Source organism: Pezoporus wallicus, unplaced genomic scaffold (assembly GCF_028554395.1).
Source record: "Pezoporus wallicus isolate ANWC-B61680 ecotype Strahan unplaced genomic scaffold, APGP_CSIRO_Pwel_v1 contig_5104, whole genome shotgun sequence".
NCBI classification, from domain to species: Eukaryota; Metazoa; Chordata; class Aves; order Psittaciformes; family Psittacidae; genus Pezoporus; species Pezoporus wallicus.
In genome coordinates, this window is record NW_026637335.1 from 2,177,031 (window position 1) to 2,196,517 (window position 19,487).

Genomic DNA, 19,487 nt, shown 5'->3' on the forward strand with positions numbered 1-19,487 from the left:
AGGGGAGTGGTTCCTTTCCACCTTTGCCCAGGCTGCACTGCTGCCTCTGCATTTTGCAAGCACCAACCTCTGTTGGCTTTTCTTTTTTTTTGGATTTTTCCTTTTGTTTTTGAGCAATGACCTTGGGAAGAGAGTGCTGGGGTGGGATCTGTCATGCACGGCAAATAGCAAGAGGTGGCAGCTGCATAAACGTCAGTCTGTCCAGAGGGCTCAGGAAGCAAAGAACAACATACATGTTTTACCACAAGTCCAATTACACTGGGGTTAAGTTTGGCACTTCAGTAGTCAAAACATCTTTCAAATGTCTCCTCAGGCTGGAAAACCCCCTCCAATAGCCACAGAAAAGAGGAAGCGTAACCCAATCTGCTGCTCCAGATTATTCAGTGTTCAACCATGTAATTGAGATTAATCACTTCTTCCTCTGATGCCCAGAAATACCTTTTATGTCTGGAGCACTCTTCCCTGTTCTGAGAGACTTGAACTTTGATACTTACAGGGCAATGGAAATAGAGGGGGAGAGGGCAAGGTGGGGATCTATCAGCCAAGCACGTGTCCCAGTAAAGCAACTGCTCGCCAAGAGTCCCAAGCTGGTCTACAAGATGAGACACTGCTTGTGCAAGAGCCTCAAGGAAGCAGCTTGTTTGGCTCATCAACTCAGAGACTCATTTCATGACAGAGATGAATTATTTAGGGCAAACCCATCTCATATGAGCTTTCTAGGTTCTGCAGTAGCACCAACCTGTCATGAACCAGCACTGCCTGCTCCTGCCCAGGAACAGCACAATTAGGTGTGCTGTGCTCTCTGGCTTCCACCAGGCAGCTCCAGGAAGCAGAGGAACCCTCTCAGATGCTGGGCATAATTAAGGTTGCTTCCATCAGCAGAGCACTGCTCCACAGACATGTAGTTTCTTCTTACAATCTTCTAGGATTTGGTAACATTGATGTGCAATAGCCTCAAAAGCTGCGGTGGTTTCCCAGCCCAGAAGAGGTGGGAAATTCCCTGTAGCCTTCATAAGAAAAGCATGCATGACCTTGCTTGCCTTTTCCTTCGTGCTGCTGTCCGTTGGGACTGATGGTTTCGAAGCACATCCAGCAAAAGGGGCAGAAAAGAAAGGTGCCTAGACCCAGGCAGTCCGTGTCGGATGTTAAGAACATTCTATTCACATGGATAGTGTCATGCAGGGACAGAGGGCACATCCCAGGGGAAAGCAGCCCTGATGGGATGAGGAGCCGAGGTGCGATAGTGAGAGGAGCCTGGGTTTCTGCATCAAAATGGTTCTGGAGGAGCTGTGTTGTGCAGCAGGCCGTGCTGCTGGCACAGACGTGCGTGCAAGCTTTGCTCTTCCATTTTAACCTAAAGACCCTAAAATGCTGTATTCCAGCTGACAACTAATAAAAGCTGTCGTGTCTTGTATCACAGCAAACATCTGCCAGCGGTATGGCTCCCAGTGGGATAGAAGTTCCAACAGGAGTTCAACGTCTTTTGGGGGGCTTGCTGAAAGAGAGCAGAGGGAGAAACAGGAATGAGTATGGCCAGGGTTCACCTCTGGACAGCAATGCTCCCGAGGTCCTCTTGGCCAACTGCATAGGAAAGGCAGCTTTGGATGAGGATGGGTCAGAACCCAGAGAGACTGTCCAAAGGTCAGCAGCATCCCAACAGCAGGAGATGCATGACACCCGCTGCCCGGGTAACTTGAGAAGGAGTTAGCTAAGCTGTTGTAAGACGCAGATTTAACGGCATTTCTTCTCCTGCATTAGGTAGGCCACTGGATGTTTATTGGTTCTGCTCTCAGGATGGGATAAGTTTGCACATTACCAGAGCTTGCACAGAGCCTCAGAGCCCCTTCTTGGCATCAGCCGCACTTGGCCTTCCATGTGCTTTAAAGCTCAGCACATGTTGTTATGTGAGTAGAGCCTCAGCAGACAAGTATTATAAATGATGGGAGAGAGGGAGGTGTCAGACCTGTGCCCTTGCATTTTAGAAATAGAATCATAGAATAGTTAGGGTTGGAAAGGACCATAACACCAGTAAAGCAAATGCTGCCTGACCCCTCTGTCCTCCCCGGCTGGTTTGCATGGCCATGTCAGTGCATGCAGGACAGTTGCAGGGCAGGAGTGGCTGCAAGAGGATGCTCCACAAGGATACTGCACCAGTGTGGTCAGGATGCTGCAGCCCATGGAGGTGGCATAGAGGTTTGGTCCTGCTCTTGGGGGAGTGCAGCCCTAGGACTTGTGCAGGGCTGCCCAGCCACCAGCACACAGCTTCAGTGCAGTGTGGAGTAAAACACACAGTACCAGGAGGACAAGAGAAACCCAAACAAAAGCAGTGTGTGGCAGCACGGAACTGTGTGAGAAGGAAATGAGTAAAGACCCTACAGGACTTACTAATGGCTTCCACTGCGTGCCTCTGTCTCTTACGAGGTCTTCACTGTGCTAGTTTGGACACATCCCATATCCCACAGACCCTCATTATCCTACTTGTGTTCACCACAGTTCACCATAAATATTTTATGAGCATCCTCTTTGCAAGCCTTTCGTTTGGATTTGCCCAGTGAAACCGTCTGCAGGAAAAGAGAAGAGAGGAAATGAATAACAAGAATGATCACTGAAAAGAGTGGGGGGAGTGGAGGGGATGGCAAGGAAAAAAAACCTCTATCTATCTCTCCTCAGTAACTAGGTTGTCTTGCCTCTGCTGTTGCCTGATAATGGGAGACCAGCTGTGCCCCTTAACCAAGGATCCTTGAAGAGGGCTTGTTTTCAGGAGTGCAGCCTCTCACATTGCCTAATGGGACAGACCCCACTGGTGCCACATCCTGCCAGAACAGGGCAAGAGGAGAGCAAGGAGAGGCAACACAGCCCCAACATCTTCTCTCCTCCCTCATGGAGACACTTCCACCTGCGTGCTGTACATGGCTGTGAGGTTTTCTGGCCAGCAGCTGCTCCACAGGCCCTGGGCAGCCTTGACAGATAGGAGTATTCAAGCACACCTAATATTGCACATGCCAGCCTGAGCATGAGCCCCCACTGAGCAGTGCTGCAGTCATGGGGCGTGCTCCATACACAGCATCCTCATCCTCCGTAGGCTGGCTCGGAGCAGGGGTTCAGCCTGGTCCTTCCACAGAACAGCGTGCATGCAGGGGCATCCCTCACCTGTGCAATCTGCTCCTCTGCCTGACTTGGGCACACATGCCATGGCCTGGTTTGCCTTCAGAAGCTGCTCTCTCTCCTCTTCCATCACTGGGTGCTGCAGCCCTGGCCAAGGCTTCCTCTGCTGTGGTTTCCCAGGCACAGTCCGAGCTCTTTCCACCACTGCCTCCATCAAGGGAGAGTCTCCTGCAGCATGCCTATCCTTCTACTTCACAAGCTTCAAGCCAGGCCTGGCTGGGAAGCAAGAATTCCATTTAGAGGAAAAAAAAAAAATCCCTGAGGTTTGGAAATTGGTTTTCATCATCGTTTTGAGGAAAGAGCGAGCTGTTGATGACTTCAAGCCAGAAAGGGAGCCTCTGGCACTGTTCTCCCTGGCTGCTCATGGCCCTGGCCGTGCGCGGCACTGTGGGGTACGAGTCCTGCGGCCAGTCCACATTTCCAGCAGATGCAGGACCTGGGTCAGATCTCAAACCATTCCTGGGCTCTCTCCAGACAGCTTCTGTTATGAACCCCATAAATCTTCCCTCTGAAGTGCTGTCCAACGTGATAACATTCCCATCCCACTGGAGCAGCTGTATTGCAAATTCCTCATCGGCCAAAGCATTTCCCAGACAGAGTCAAGCTGGGCTGGGCAGCAGGGTGAGGGGTGATGGGGGCTGGAGCTGCCCCATCAGGTGACACCAGGGTTTTTCTGCATCCCCAGCCCCAAGCCCAAGAAGGTCTTGATGCTTGCTGCCACCCCTCTGTAATTGTCTCTATAGAAAGAGGTAAATGTAATAGTTGTCTCCCAAAAAAAGCCATGTTATCTTGGACAGTTAGCAGACTGCCTTTCCCTCCTACGGCTGTGGAGACCGCACACCCTCGAAGGCTTGTAAGGAGATGCTTATTTCCCATATTTTCCTTTATGAGATGCTTTTTTTTAAGGTATGTGTTTAATGAACAAGGAGTTGGACTTCCACCCTTTCCTTTGCAAAAGTACAGAGCTTGCCGTTGGGGAATTTTTCCTGCTGAGGTACATTTCTAAATAAATAAATAAAGCAGTTAAATAATTTCCTGTCTAATTGGTAAGAGGATGAAATAAGTGACCTAATCAGCCTTTTCTGTCTCTAATTTCTGCCTGACTCTGACATTACTTGCCCTAGCTTGATAGTACAGTAAGCCCAGTGTGTGTGGCAGAGTTACCTCCATTTACACCGGAGTAGTCATGGGAAGCATCAGGCTCATAGCCTTTAAGCTTTCCTCAGCTCATTTTAATCCTATTGAACATTACCTGGAGCTGCAGAGGCCATAAAGCGTTTCTGCACATCCCTGCTCTCCCTGTGCAGCCGTCAGGAAGTACGCCAGCCTGGATTCTTGTAAAGATGCCCACACAAAGCTAAAAAAGTACCAAACTACCCAAACCAAAACTGGTCTCCTGTGATCCACTGCAGCCAGTATTGGCTGCCAAAGCATGTGGTCAGCATAGAATCCTGGCCAGCACAAGAAAAACTGCCCCAACATTTATTTGTTGCTGGGATGGATGAGAAATAGCTAATGCTCTCCTAAGGACTGGTTGGGTCCTAGAAAACAGAAGCAGAACCAGAATTAGGCTTCATACCTGACAAGAGGAATTTGGTGTTTCACAACCTTTGCTGTCACGGAGCCACGCCGTACCTGCTTCCCCATGCTGCTGCCCCCACGACCACTGAGGGGCTGCACCTTTAACTGCACACATTGGTAACTTCAGGTTATCACTCAGTGCCATACAAAGATGGTCCCATCTCTTCCCATACATGAGTTTCTTACTCCTCTGCCTCTGACTGTTGGATTATTTCCCTGAAATTTATCACCTGTTTTCCTTTCCTCAATCCCATCTTCCTAATTACACATTCCTCTACCTTTCTAAATCATTCCGCTCCCCTCTGCTTGCTGACACCCTTTAAACTATTTGAAGGTCAATGACATGAAACTTCTCTCTTTCTTTTCTGCCTCCACCACCCCGACATGCATAAGTTGCAGACTTTGGACTTTTCCCCTGGTATGTTCTCCTCTGTAAACCTGATTTTCCCCTGCTGGTTCCAAGGGTGGTCCTCCCAGCATCCAGTTGACAGGCATGAAACAAAAAAGCCATGAGTAGAATTGCTTGTTCACACAGAACAGTTTTCCCAGGAAGGGAACCAGCAGTCATGCTGAGATGCTGTCCACAAACAATCCCCACAGGTAGGAACATCAGCCTCATCATCCAGATGGTCAGCCCCTTCCTCCTCTTCCTCTCTGGCCTTTCTCATACAACTCTCCTTGGGCTTCCTTCTATCCCTGTAGCTGTCCTCAAGCTCTACAGCCAAATTCTTCTTCATGGCCTTGTATTTTGCAGTGTGTGATGTGAGCCCTTGCTGGACACAGGCTGGTGTGGCTCCCAGGGGAAGGCACACACAGCAAGGTCCCTGTGCTGGGGACAGAAGCCTGCTCCACTACTGCTGCAGCCTGCACTGCCTGGGTTGCAGCCCCCAGTGAAATTTATCATTTTAATCCAGTTTAGACATTGCTAACTCCTGCATCCTCCTTCCAGCACTGCCTTTCCCTCTCTCGGTGCCTCGTGCCGTGACTCCCCCAGACAGCTGGCTTATCTACATGCCATTTATTATTCGTCCTGCATCCACAGTCTGTTTGTTGTTGCATAGACAGGAAAATAAAGTCAGTTCTGGCCTCAGGGGACCGTGTGCTCTGAAAGGAGAGGTATACAGCAGCGAGAGATGCTGGGGACTTAGGAACAACAGTAACGTGGGACTTTTTAACCATGGTTTACATTACCCACTCATTTCCTATGGGTGTCAGGGATGGAATAAGAGTGAGAGCCAATGGATGCAAAGGAGGGGTCTGCTAGGGCAGCACAGGAAAGCCAGTTCCTCAGCTGTCCTGGACAATGCTCCTGGTGCCCGCACAACCAGACTTCTCTGATCCACACCAGAGATTAAAGGCAATGCTATTTATTCTTTGACAGTGGTGTAGCAAGGCTAGCACAAATAGAAGCCACTATGAAAGCTCTCCCACATCAGCCCAGGACATACTCCTTGGTACACAGGTCCAAGAGGTGGTGGGTGCTGGAGACCTGGCAGCAAGCTCTGCTGAGTGGCTGCTGCCTCTGGAGCAAAGAGGAAGCAGATTTTCCCCCATATTGGAGCTCATGAGTTGTCCTGCTGGGTGACTGTGCTGTCAGGGTGCACAAAGGCAGCTGAAGGCTTCGGAACAGGCTGAATCAGGGTCTTATCTCAGGGCTAGCATGCAGCCCCCAACTCCAAAAGCCACACTGTTGATGCACTAGCATGAGATGCTGGTGTAGGAGCCATTCAGGGTGCCTTGGGTGCTGGACTTGGAGATCAAACTGGCATCTCTGACCCGATGTGACATGGTGGCATGTTCCTGCTGTGGCATTTCCCTCTGCTGCTGCGGAGGCTGGATGAGCTTCCTGTGGCTGCCGGCTTGCTTGTGAGCTTATGTCTCTCATGAAGATGAATTTCAGAGGAGGGACCATTCATCACGTGTTATACCTATATTTATTTTGGTTCAGTCTTTAAGCATTTTTGCTTTTGATGCTTTGCGTTGCACTGGGGAGGGATAAGTGGGGGGATGAAAGCATAGGCCAGACTGCGGGACCCATCCATCACACCACACAGCACCAGGACAGCCTCGCATAATGCAGGATGAGGAAGGCTGATGAGCCAGGGACAGGTTGCTCCTGCCAGGACCGAAGGTGAACAGACCTGTTGCTTCCTATTTAGCACTACTATCCCACTTAGTATTTCCTCCAAGGAGCAATGGCTTAAGGCAGCTTTTAGTATTATCCTTAATAGGAGAAACTGAAGACTAAGGATGGCTGCAACTAGAAAATTTATTCCCCCAAAACAGGGCAGGCCACACAGACAAAACAAGCAAGTCACATTTTCTTTTCTCTGAAATATTCACATTTTTTCAGGGGAAAAAAAAAAAAAAAGGAAGAAAATAAAATTAAACCAAACAAGTTTTGAGGCTTTCGTTTGTTTGGATTTTGTTATGGCTTTTGTGTGTGCATGAATGTGTGTGTGCGTATGAGTATGCGTGGAATCTCTTGCTCCAGCTTTGTTCCCAGGGGAAGCCGAAGTAGGGAAATAAAACCTAAAGTGTTTTTTATCATTGTTCCTCAGAAACTGAACAGTTTCAGTTATGCCAGGATCCTTACAGAAGAAGGTAATTGAGATCACGGAGGCTTTTTCATCACATAGGCATTTTGATGCGTTCGTTTTGATCCACCAGTTTTGAGTACTCTATCTTTAAGATTTTTTATTTTTGCTGTATGGCAAAAGAGTTTCCCCCAAACCAGTGTTGTATGGTAGCCATTCCCCCCTGCCCAGCCTTTCCCCTGATGACCAAGGATGTGCCAACCCAGGTGACTTGGGCACAGTTAGTCCCACAGCCCTGCGTTAGGGAGGGTGCACCAAAGCCACTGATTAAAGTGGCATCGCGTGGCTTGTGATCTAACTGCCAGAGGAGGGGAGAAGAAAGTGAGCTTGGCCAAAAAGTATAAATAAACAATGACATATGGTCCATGGGACCCAGGCAGGGAAACCTCTAATCAGCTTCTATTTAACAAATTGCCTAAGTAACACTATGAGCTCATGCCTCAGAGATATGGTAACCGGCCCAGCCCCTCAAAGCTGATTGAGGCACTAGTATAACCACTAAAAGGCCAGAGAGCCCTTGCAGATGCTGCTGCTGGAGGGACCCCGCAGTGTTCACGGTACCCAGCACCCTGGATTTCTGGCTGAAAATTGAAAACATGGGGATTCATTTCCCCCCCTGGCCTGAGCTGAGCAGGACTGGAGCTGGGCTCCTCAGCAGCAGAAGGAGGGGGCAGGAGCAGTGCCCTGGTCCCTCCATGCCACCCTGCTCCCAACACTTTTTTTAATGTATCCTGCTTATCCCCAGACCAGAGCCGCAGACGGGCCACAGGACGCAGGGAGAGATAAGGCTCCGCTCACGTTACCCGAAGCTGCCTTTCCGCCACTTGATAGCATTAATTATGACTTATTCCAATATAAAAGAAACCCTTCAGAAAGTTTCCCCCTGCTCTGCCTCCATTCCCATGTCCATTATGGGGACCCCCCCCATCCCTCCCTGCTCCCCTTCCCTAAACCCACGGGACTTCCCAGTTTTCAGCAATATGAGATACAGGAGTTTCTTTGAAAACGCTGCACGTTGGCAGCTTTCCCACCTAAGTTTCAAATCTCACTGGATAATATTCTCCATATTCCTTTATGGAAACCAGAAATTCTGGCTTTTCTGTGTGCTCAGCATGGCGTCGCTCACCACCGCGCCACATCACTGCGCTTAAAAGGGAGCTGGGTGAAGGCAGCTTCGTCAGTGGGCACCGTCCTCATTAGCAGCCATTGGGTAATGATGAAGGCTGCAGTGCTGGGCAAAACATTCCTCACAAGTAGTCTGCTTGCCAAGAAGCACAGTTGCAGGTCAACTGAGAGGATGCACTAAATGGCAACGATATTGTACCCCTCAAAACAAAAAGAAAACTCATGTAAGATCAGTGAGGTCGAAGCATTTTGTTATGATGGTTTTCCAGGAAAGCTTTCTGACTTTTTTTGTTTCTCTCAGAAATGATGTTTTCAGGCAAAAATTGCCTATGTTTAATTTAAACCCACTTAAGAAGTTGAAAAAAAAAAAAAGAAAAGAGAAAGCTCGTGAAAGCAAATGGACTGTTTGTTTTACAATTGAAAAAATTATTTTGGTTTACTTGGAACAGGTTTTGGAAGGGGGATTTTTTATTTTGTTTTTCATTTTGCTGAGCGCAAGCTTGTTTTCTGTCAATGTCTCCAAAGTCTCCTGTTACCCCTGTGGAAAGATGGGCTGCTGAGGGCTGTTAAAGCCACATGCCTCAGCACTGGGATGGTTATTAAAATCATATAGTCCCCAGAATGGCCATGTGCCTGCAAATAATCAGACGAGTTCTCCAGCTCTTAGGAATTTCCAGCTTAAGTTAAGGGATTATCCTGAAAGGGCATGGTGCTGGGAAGGGCTCTGAGGGGAGCACTCCAGTGCTCTCTGGTTCTGGGTTCCCTGCTCAGAGGGCTTCTTGGAAAACCTCAGTTGCAAACATGGTGAAAACAGGTTTTGCTCCCAGGATATCAGTGCGGGAACAGCACGAATCTGATCTAACCCAGTTCTGTTGGCTGCACCCATGAGCATTCCTCTGAAGCTGCAGGAGCACACACATGCACCCTTAGAACTGGGGGGAGGAAGGGGCCACGTATATTTCCATATAACTTATAAACAGGCCATGCATGGAGGTAACCAGGTCTGATGCTTTCACGCATGGTGGGCAGAGGAGACATCCCAGGAGAAAAACCCTCTGCTCTTAGCATCCCAGGAGGGGAACAGAGCTGAGCACAGGGCAGCAAGAGGATAATGTGCCCTGAAATGTGAGTTCAGCCCTAGGGACAGGCTGAAGGGAATAGAATTGCCTAGCATAGAAAAGGACAACAAAGAACCCCAAAAGAGGGGTCCTTGCCCTAAAAAGCCCTTCAATCCATCACGGCTTGAGTCTGACACACAGAAGCTGCTTTGCAGCAGCCAAAATGGCAGCTCAGGCTGGAAGGATCCTGCCCAAGGCTTGAGGATGTAAAGCAGCCCCGGGGAAAGAGGGACTCAGCCCAAGAAGGCGCCCATCAAACAGGTGCGTGCAAAGCGAATGTCAACTCAGCTAAATGGAAATGTTCCCTCCCAGCCCTCTGAAGTGTAACTGCCAGGCTTCCCGCTGCTCTTAATCTATATCACATTGAGTAGCTAAATATATTCACAGTATAATACAGCAGGGCCTTGCTAATCTGCCCTTCATCATTTGGAAACACAGAAATGGCTCTCTCCGCAGCTCAGCACAGGTTTAATAGCGGAGCCATCACGCTGACGGTCTCCTATTACCCAGACTTCATCGTTTTGGCAAGGGTGACGGGAGCGTGCTCATGAGGACATTACGGAGGATGCACATCAGTAATTGAAACAAAACTGCAGTTGTCAAAATGAATGAGAGAAGTGTTTCCTGCTGTCCTAACCTTGCCCTTTTCTGATCAGGTTTGTTTGGGAAACAAATTGCATTTGTTAATTTGCAAAACAATTCTCCAGTCATTAATGTGATTTATGTCCCAGTCCTGGGGGGGGGGGGGGTGTCACTGAGGAAACTTGCATCCCCATCCCAGGTGCTGGCTTGTGCAGGCTCTGTCCTGGCTCTATTTGCATGGGATCTAGGCTGTTCGGGAATGGTGCCGAGACCACCCTTGGGCTGGGTCAGTTATGGGATAGTGTTCCTGTCCTTATTCATGGGAAAACACAGCGTACCCATTAGGCACCGAGTGATTTTGCCCAAATCAATGCTTTAGACGGGATGTGCTGCAGGCTCTAACAGCCATCTCTAACCCATGTACCAAAAAGTAACTGATTTTAGCCAGCAGATCTGGACAAGGAATGTTCTTCACAAAGGCTGGGAGCCCACCTTTGGAGATTAGCCTCATCCAGTATTTGCCTGGTGAGAAGAGCCCCACCAGCCCTGCTGTAACATCCCTGAGGGGAACAAACAGGACCTGGGGCCCCATGATACCCAGGGCTGTCTCAGGGGTAGCCAAGGGGTTGTGCTATGCTCAGCCACCCGTAGCCAGCCAGTATCCCACTCCCTGTGTCTGCATTAGCATTCCCCAAATCCTTTTAATGCAGTGAATCTGATAAGGCATCTGCCTGTATTGGCTTTTTTCCCCCCTCCTTTGACACATAACCCAGCTGGCTGGGTGGCAGTTCAGGGAGGAATCAAACGTTCAGTAACAAATGAGTAAATCAAGTTACCATTTTACATCTCTTTGTTTCCCTCTAAGAGCTCCCAAGATTTTATCTCGGGTAGCTTAATTCTAACAGGACACGGAGAGCACCTTGGAGCTGGTCAGGCTTACCCAGGGAAGAGCAGCCCCCACCAGGAACAAGCAAGCTGCTCTCTGGAAAGCTAGCAGAAAGGGAGGGGAAAGGCAAGTAGAATTGACTGTGTCCTGTAGGAAGAACCAGGGAGCAGCCAGGAGTCCCCAAGAATGCAAAGAGAGGGCCTGGGAGTTACTCCTGCCCAGCCTGTTTCTAGGGGGACCTGAGGGTCTGCAAGGAGCAGGCTGCAGCATTTCAGTTTTGGTGCTCCAAAGCAACCACATACGTGCAGATGACCTGCTTGCACATTCACCATCACCACCTTCTTCCACGCACCCTGCAGCACCCTCCCTGCGAGCAGGGTTTGCTGAAGGCTTTTGTTCTCCCATCTCCAGAGTTCAGAAAGGCCCAAGGCTGACTTCCTCAGGCTTCACCTTACTCAGTTCAGGCTCAGGCTGCATTGTTCCCTAGCTCACAAAGTTATAACACCTGGGAATTTGTGCCTTGAAAGGAGGATTTGCTCATCCAGGCAAGAGCTGAGCCACTGCTGCCACTGAACAAGCATTTTTGGGCATGTGGTCACTCTTGGTGTCTTCTCCTAGGCTGCTCCACGCCTGCTGCAACCTCGGGTGAAACTCACATAATTTTCCCTGGGCTGTGGATCCTGCGTGTCTTCCCTCCACCCCAGGACCTCATGGTCTGCTGCACTCTCTGGTCTGAATGTGCAAAATCACATCCCCCTCCCGTGGGCAGAAATGCCTGTTCCAGCCTGGCATCTCTGTACTGGCAGAACTGGGCTTTGCTTTTTCCTTCTCCTAAAGTCTTTCAGTACAGAAATTCACCAAGTAATAATAACCTGAGGAATTCCTAGCCAGGCTTCATTGGCCATGGCATTTCACTGCTCTTTCAAAAACCTCTGATGCCTTCCTACCCCAAAACACAGCAGAAACAGAAAACAAATCAATCCACATAACAAGAATGATCAGATTTTCTCTAGCCTGGAGTGGGGGAGAAGGAAAGGAAGGAGAGGAGAGATGGAGTGATAGGGAGAGAAGGGAGAGAAAGTGCAGGGATGAGGAGGGGCAGCATTTCTGGACTCATTGGAAACCATCAATCACTGTTAGTGCAATAGGCTATTTAGAGCTGGTGAGTATTAAATTCCAGCAGAATTTGATGAATAACAGGAGGAAAAACATTCCCACTGTAGAAGAATAAAAACAAGAGCTCCCCCTTTCCCCATGCTGCAACCCCAAGCCAAATATCCCCAACACTGAGAGAAAGTGGCCTGGGAAAGATTGAACCCAAGCAATGGGCCATGAGGAGCCACAGTGAAAGTGCCAGTGAAGAGTCAGGGGTGCGTGGCTGAGAGCAACAGTAAATGAGAACATTACAGACCTCGTTTTCGCAACCCAAACCTCCATCCGGGGTGGGAAGGATAGGGAATGGCTCATTTTGCCTTAATTATCACCCAGACTCTTGCTAATTATTAGCAGCTGGAGTGAGCCTGCTCAGATAAGATAAGACTCCAGGCTCCCCAGCCCTGTTAGCTTTTGGGGGTTTGGAGGTGCTTCTCTTGTCTGCTGACCTTTGATGCTGACTCTGGCATCTTCCTATCTTCTGCACACCTGTGAGTGCAGGTCAGGGCTGCCTGCTTGCCTCTGCTTTGAAGATCCAGACCCTAAATGCATAGACCTTAGTGCTTTTTCATTGTGTGCTGGAGATTGGCATTTGTTGTATGCCTGCCTTCCCTCCCCAAGAGCAGTCAGCAACAGCATCTCTCTTTAATTAGACAGGCTGGTAATGAGAGCTGAGGGCCCTAGAGGCTTGTCTGACATCACCAGGTATTGCTGTCAAACAGACACAGAAAAATGCACTGAGATTCAGCCAGAACATCCCTGGAATTAAGGAATTTGTCCTAAAAATGCATGGGCTGATGCATTGTCTTTGGTGTCTCTCAGCAATGGGGAGAGCGATGGGAAGGCGGAAAGGAAGGTGTCTTAAACTAGGCTGGTTCAGGAAACATTGACTAATTGCAATGGAGGCATTTGGTTTTATGATGAACAATTAATTTGGCATGAGCATAAATGTGAATGGGAAAGGCTGGTACAGTTCTGGTGACCTTTTCCTGGAGCCATGTGGATTGTTGCAATGATGGATGGGACACCTGAGCACTGGCACAAACAGGCATCACCTGAATGTCACCTCAGTTTGCTAAATAAGAGAGGCAGGATCCCTAAGCTGCTTCAGGAGGGGGGACTGAGGCACCCCCACTGTGGGCATGGGTCAAAACAGGCCTTTTTGAAGCTGGCCTAAACCCCTCTGGCCCCAGTTATCAGCCCTCTTCTCCCAGCAGGCAGGCAGGAAGCAGCTACATGCTGGTCCGCTTGGGTAGACAACCCAAATCAAAGGTCTGGGGAACATATCCATGGTCATTCCCCAGCATCACTGGGTGCCAGGCTCTGATTCATACCCCCTCCTCCCTCCAGAGATGCAGATGCCCCTGTGGCGATAGGACGGCCAATGCAGAGGGTCTCCCTGAAGGCACCATTCTGCCAAGGCACAACTGTCCAGCAAGTGGGCAGGGGACCCTGGTGGCACGGCCAGAGGCTGGAAGTGGGGGTCTCATGGGGCTTGGTCATGCGTCCTCCTGGGGCATACAGGCAGCGTGCACAGTGCATCCCTGCCATGTGGCAGCCGGCCCAAGGACCTCTCCGATGGGAGAATGACTCACAGGGACTCCGCTGCGGGTGTGTTTCCTATTAGGGCCATTAAAGTCTCCACAATTAGGAATGTAGCTCAACCAGAGTGTGAATCCTTAATAGGAAACATCCCCCATATGTGCATGAGAGGGCCCTGAGGAAGATGCCAGCCCTCGGAAAGGGCTCTGGGGTTTGTGTGCGAGAGCCGCCGGGATGGCTCCCACATGAGGCAGCATCAAAGGGGGAGGCTGCAGTCCTGGGGTCTCCTTGGACACTTCTGCCAACTTTGATCAGGGTTTGTCTTCTGCCTCTGAAACATTTTTTTCACACTTGTTTCCCAAGTGTGAAGAGCCTGAAGCCATGTTGGAAACTCTGAGACATTTTCAGATTCCTTTGCAACAAAGCCAAGGCCAGGACAATAGGACTTTGATGTTATTGACATATTGGTTCAGAGTTTCCTTGTTTCCATTTCCCAGCATTAGGACAGAGCATAGGGCTGCTTCTTTGCTCTGTTTAATTAGTTAATGTTTGTACAGTGCTTGGAGAATATAAAGTGCTCAGTAAGTGGAAAGCGTTATCCTTATTATTATGCCTTCCCATATTCACTGGCTGCTTTTAGAGGGGCTGCAAAAGCTTTAAAGGAACAAAAAAAAAAGGTCAAGCAGCTTAGTTTATTTTATTTAAATGTAAAATAAGATTTTAGAGCTGAGCAGAGGTAATGGACTGGAGAACCTGGGGAGGAAAGGGCCCTCTTTATCTCTGGAGCAGAGACAGCATTGATCACCAAACTGGGTCTTCTTGACGTTGTTCCCATGCTGCCCCACAGCATTGTGTGTCTCAAGTCTGGCCTTGACAAGTCTCAAGTCTGGCCCAGTGGCAGAAGAACCCTATTCAGCTCTTGGCCTGCCTGCTGAAAACAGGAGTTAATTGGTGCCAGTCATTTGGGATGCTCTTTATCATACGAACAGCTATCAGCTATGGATGGGACTGCTTCTGAGCAGAGATCACCATGCCACTGTGGGCAGGGCTGCGCTGGAAACCACTGTGCATGGTCCAAAAACCGGTGTGCATGGCAGAAACCACTGTGCATTGTCCAAACACTTACCACATCCACCAGCCAACTCCCTATGGTGCTGCCAGGCCCCACAGCTCACACCTCGTGTGCCAGAGCAGCCAGTCCGCAGCGCGTCATCCCTTACGGCACAGAGACCAGGAAGACATCCCAGTCTTGTTTATCTGTTTCTCACCATTAGGTGGCAAAGCACTTCAAGAGGCCCTCAAGGGTGTTCTGAATAGGTGAGAATAGGAAACCTCCCCTATGCCAAGGCAGTGCCCCAGCCCACAGCCAGGCTGGGGATGCTCCTGCCAAAGACCAGCCCACTTGCTAGCAGGGCCCCAGGGCTGGGGTTGTCTGCATCTTGTTGGGGCTGTTGTTCCCATTTGCTTTCCCTTGAGTGAGGTTTACCCTCATTGTGATTCCTCTCCTTGCTGGTGATAAAACATTTGATGAGCTGCACTAAAGGCCCAGACTTCAGCAGCCCACACCAACCTCCCGCCCCAGTCTCTCCCCCGCCAAATATGTTTGTATTTTTAACATTTTAGGCAACAATCTTAAACCAAAACAGATGTGACAATGAATATTTATCTGCAGCATCTCAGTATGGGATTTTCTCTTAAACTCGATAAAATAAACTGCTCAGGATACAGAACAACATTTCTCTTAATATACAATACACAAGGGGCAGGAGGGGAATTAGCAGACGAACTCAGCATTAAAGCCATTTCAAATCAAAAGAGCAGCAACATTTACATGCGAGGAGAACAGTTGGTTGCTTTCAGTGAGATCCTGGCATGTTTTCTTTTCAGTTCCTTGACGCATGCAGACGCTGCACAGAAAGGTTACTGCGAGCACTGAGCAGGGTAGATTGGAAAGGGTTTCTCCCACAGGTGAGGAGGAGGCAAGAGCAGACCCTGCATTCCCAACTGGAACAGGGCACAAGGGAGCAGCCAGCGAGACAAGGAACAGAGCAAGGAGGGGAAGGGAGGAGGCGAGCATGGCTCCAGTGACAAGGATGCTGCCACGTCTGAGTCCCAGACTCGTGTCTTTCCCACGGGCTGTGCCGAGGGCATATCGCTCTCCCCGTTCCTCTTGGGACACTCTGCATTACAGGTAGGCCAGCTTCACACATGCTAAATTCATTTGGGTTCATTTCCACTCATCAGGCAAATAGGAGCCAGGGCAAAGCATTCGCACCCACACCATTCTTCTGTGATTGGGGAGCGTTGGTTTTTACCTTGATGAGACTGATGCACACAGAATGTGCCAGGACCCCTTGATCAGGACCTCTGGGCTTCCAGGGGGGAATGTGCCTTCGCCCAGCTCTTCAGCAGCTCCCTCTGGACCAGAGGGTGGGATGCTGTGCGGGTCCCTCGTGCCCAGGGGTAGATTGAGCTCCTGTCCCATGGGATAGCTGGATCCCAGCAGCACAGGACTAAGTCTGGCACTACAAGCTCCTTTCCCCTACTCTGCTCTTCCACAGGGTCTTATGCCAAGGCCTTGGTTTGGTGGGGTCAAATGATGAGGGAAAACTGCTGCAAGCTATAGGATGAAGGCTGGAAGCCTGCTCCCCCTCCCAGTCGGACCCAGTGGAGCCGTGCCAACAGCAGCACATTCTCCCAGGGGAGCTGCGGGCATTTCCAATCTTGACACACTTTGCTCAAAGAGCCAGGCACGTTTCTCCAACCTGCTGTCTCTGACGCAAATCCAGAACAATATATGGATTAAAAATAAGAACAACAAAAAAGCCCAACCACCAAGACAAAGCACTCCAGCACACACGTACCTCTCCACAAGGACACAGTGAGGAAGCAGGCAGCACATGGCAGACGTGAGCCCCAATGCCTGGAGCATGGGTGGGAGGCTGTGAGGGGGCAGGAGGAGGATCCCGAGGGCCAGTCCCATCCTGTGTCTAGGACTGGAGCCAATAAAGCACCTTGTGCTCATGCATTCCTCCACTCTGCAAAGGAAGTAATTCACAGGGAAATTCAGGCAGTGGTGATCACCCTTTGTAACCAGCCCCTGGGTAAGCCCAGGCAGGGACCACAACATGGCACTGTAATGTCTTGTATCCTCTTTGGCTTGGGAACATCTAACTACCCCCTTCTCTGCCAGAGAAGAATGTTTCTGGGAGGCACCTATCATGCTCCCGAGGGACCTGTAAATGACGGGTCAAACAGAGAAGGTCTCCTTTGGTCTGCACAGTCAGCAGAGGAGACAGAAAAACTGTGGCCAAAAAAGCTCGACAGCTTGCCCAGGTGAGAGGGGACTGATGGTAGCTGGTGGCAGTCATGCAGTGTCAGAAATGGGCTGTTGACCATTTGAGCCCTGGGGAGATTGTGTTTCTGTTGCTGGGATTGCCGAGCATGGGCCAGGCTGACACAAGGGATGCTGTCGGTCACCAGCATGTGCCCTTGGGCCAGTGCAGGGAACAGAGGGGTTTGCAGAGTCCCTGTGCCTCCTGCCCTTTTAAAAGCAAGGCCTGGAGAGGCTCCCAGAGCCCTTCATGATCCCGCTGCCCGGCTCAACCAGGAGTTCACAGTGCTGTCACTCCCAGGCTCTTGACCAGCCTGGCACACACTGCCCTACACAAACAGCCCTGCCCTGCACAGATGCATCCATTCACTGTGCTCCAGCCCCAGGGCTTAGCCAGGACCTGGCTCCCTGCATGCTCTCCTTGGGCACAGAGGGGAAAGGTTTTGGTTTCCCAAGCGGAGCCAAGGCAGCGCCGCGGGGAGCAGAATGACGTTACCAGCCTACGAGCTGTCCAGCATCCCGAGATAAGTTTGTTTCATTCCCCAAACTATATAAAAGTTGCCTGATGTTATGCTGTAGCCGCATAGCATTCCTTTGTAAGGAAATAAAGTGTCAGTGCCACAGCTGTGAAATATATGCTCAGCTCGCTCTGATTCAGTAGCATGCACTGGGCAGAAAGAAGCGGCGGGTTCCTGTTTAGGTTTTCAGTTACTGTGTTTGTAAAATATTATTTTTCTTGGTGTTTCTCTCCTTGCCTTTTCAGAATCTAAATATTTGGATGATGGAGGAGCCGCGGCTGGATCCGGTGTGCTGGCCATGGCATCGCTCTGCTCGCGGAGTTGTGGCTTGTGTCAGGCATGCTGATGGTCTCCCCTGCGCCTGCCTTCCAGCCAGCCCTTTGCTTTTTGCTTAAAGATCAGGCAGTATTTAAATGCAGTCTCCAGGGGTAGAGAGGGTGGTATGAGGCATTGAAAGGCCTGGTAAAGTTTAAAAAAAATAAAAAAAAAAAATCAAGGCACAGCGTATAAATGAATAAATAATAGTAATAAAAAAGATCATTGGGAAGCAAAGACATTCTTTATGGTGCATTAATGTGTTTTCTCAGCTGCTCTCTTGACTCTCCACCAGCTCTCGCAGTTCCTGTCCTCAGGACACTTTCTGCTGGGAGCTGGAGGGTTTGTGCTCACTGCTCTGTCCCCCCCCTTCCCGCAGCCTCTGGGGATCTCCTGTTTCACACTGCTTGCACTGCAGAGGTCAGCTCTCATGGGAACACAGAGCCTCCCCCACCGCCTTTCCCCATGGCCTCCATGCCCACCAGTGCCTCGTGGGACTTGGCTCTTTGGGAGAACCTGCTGGTCGCACCAGAGAAGTCCTTCAGGTGGGAGATGCCAGCAGAAACCCAGAGCGTTTTCACTCCTGGTGTCCCTCCTGGCGCTGCTGCCTCCCTTTCTCCTGCAGGTTCCCTGAGCCAACGCTTTCTTCCTGCCCCCATCACTGGCAGCGTCATGGGGAAGAGATTCATCCCGGATGCACGTGGAGGGGCATCAGTCGTTCAAGGAACTGGTTCTTATCTGTCTGCTGACAGCACTGTCATCACGCTGTGATGAGTGACGTGGCTGTGGTGCCACCTGCTCCCAGCACTGATCACGGGCGTTGCTGCTGCCATAGAAACACCCGAGTTCTTACATTCATCTCCTTTTTTCTTTCTCTCTTTTCTTTTTCCTTTTAGAATATTGGGAACACTTCTGAATTCCTTTAAATTGTATACCAACAGCCAATGGGCTTTTCACTGCAGTTATATTCCTGCCAAGTCACCAAGTCCTGCTGCTGTGACAAGGTGTGGTGACGTGTTCCCACCTTATGGAGGTGACAAACCTCCCGAGAAACCTGCTGTCTGGGGGTTGAGCCCTCCCCTGCTCATGACGGGGCAGCAGGATTCATCCCCCAGTGTTTGCAATGCTCTGTGGGCTAATCAGCTGCTCCAGCAAAGCAAGACAAAGCACTGGCAATTTCCTTTTGCTGGCTGCTCATCACCTATCTGCTTATTTTCTTGAGATTTTCTTCTGCTAACTCACTCTGACACCTGCAACTCCACTGATTAATTGACTTAAGAGCTAAGCTAACTTTGCAGATATCTTTCATGCATGGCTGTGGGGAGAGCAGATGCTTCTCCCTTCACCAGGGCTGCATGGTCCCACATCAGGAGGTCAGAATCCTTCTCAAAAGAAGCAGAGACCCACATGGAAAATCAATATGTCCTCAAATCACAGGGGGCTTGTCCAGCAGCACTCTAATAGATGGACACCATGGAGCAACCAGCAAACCCTTGCCAGGCTCCTGGCCCTCGGTGAGCTTGGCTGATGGTGGCTTTTTTCATGTGTGTCACTCTGGCCAGTCCTCCATGC